Below are 1,647 nucleotides of genomic sequence, written 5' to 3'. Positions count from 1 at the left end.
CCATCGATCGATCGACTTCCAGTTATTGGAACGGGCGAGGCAGCGCATGACCAGCCTGCACGTGAAGACCCTCCTGATGAGGCTTCTCCCTGTGATCAGGACCCTGTTTTCCCATCCCCACAGCAGGTCCTTTGTGAAGATGACATGACATTTCTGATCCTGCCTGTGAAAAAATGTACAGGCCTTTTAAAGACTGGTGTGGTGTGTGACTGTGTTGCCCCCTTTGAGATCAACATCACTTCCAAGGGCACAGCAACGAGTGTCGAATGGGTAAGTCCTGACAGTCGCAGCGTATCATAACTGTAAATTCCCATTAAAAGACATTTGTAGTGAAAGCCAGTGCTGTACATGCCAAATGCAATCCTGCCTTTTCTTGGACTTTCAGATCTGTCCCAATGGACACAGCTTGTGGAGGTGGAATTCCCAGCCTGTAATGAAGTGTGGGACGCAAGCTGGAGATTTTCTCTTGTCCACCAACATTTTGTTGTCTGGCAACGACTATGCGAAGGTCGCCCTCTTGTTCAAGTTCATGAACATGGGGATGGTGAAGAAGAAGACCTTCGTGTCCATTCAGGACGCTTACTGTGTGGACACAGTGAAGAGCTTCTGGGAAGAGAGGAGGACTGAGGCTCTCAGTGGCCTTCAGGGGAAAGATGTTGTGGTCCTAGGTGCGTAGCTGAAACTTTACCATGTTATACAAGTATTGAAGACATTAGGCAGTGTGACTTTATGTAAGCAGCTAACTCATATTTTTATATTTTGTAATTTATATATATGACTTTTGTTTTCAGCAGATGGCAGAAATGACTCTCCAGGCCATCGTGCACATTACTGCAGCTTCGCCACCATGGAGAATGACACCAAGGAGATCATTCATGTTGCCACCATCAACAAGCAGCAGACATCCTGCAACTCTGTCGTCATGGAGAAGGAGGGTTTTATCAAGACTGTAGACAAGCTTACATCAGAGATAAAGCAAGAGAAGATCTGCACAGATGCTAATGCCCAGATCACAGCCCCTATGAGTAAGTACTCATCTGATGTAATTTACAAATACCTGTGCTTAAAAGATGATATTATAATATATAATATAATATTTAGTGCTGACAGTTGTTTGTGGCAGTGAGCCAGAGATCTGTTCAGTGAGCGGTGGTGTGTCCAGGTGTGCTGCATGAATGATTAGTCATTCACGTAAGTCATGTGTGGACCGCACCACATGCTGTATGTGAGCAGCTAACATTTCTGAGCCCTGTTTGTTTGGGTGAAGTCCGTCTGTCTTAAAAAGAGACATTCTTTGCCAGAAAATATTAAAATTATCCACATAACTCACACGATGAGCCCTGCAGGTGGACTGGAGCCAGTCGCGGAGGCCAAGGAGTCTACTGAAGCGGCCAGCACCGCGACCGACTGTGGGAATGGGACCAGAGATAAAAACGGCCTTTCCACCCTTTCCCTTTAAAAAGTTAAAAAGACGGTTAAAATCTGATTTTGTCAGCTCAGACTGCCGAAGAGCTGTGTCATTTGTTCCGACATGGACTATCACTCTTGTGATGGAGGACGGGAGCGACGGCATCAGGTCCTGGAGTTTTTTTAAAATGTCAGCCGTGGTGGCACCGGGGAAGCAGCGAGTGGTAGCGTTAAAGAAAC

The sequence above is a fragment of the Micropterus dolomieu genome, linkage group LG14, assembly GCF_021292245.1.
Source record: "Micropterus dolomieu isolate WLL.071019.BEF.003 ecotype Adirondacks linkage group LG14, ASM2129224v1, whole genome shotgun sequence".
NCBI lineage: Eukaryota > Metazoa > Chordata > Actinopteri > Centrarchiformes > Centrarchidae > Micropterus > Micropterus dolomieu.
This window is presented reverse-complemented; position numbering follows the sequence as displayed.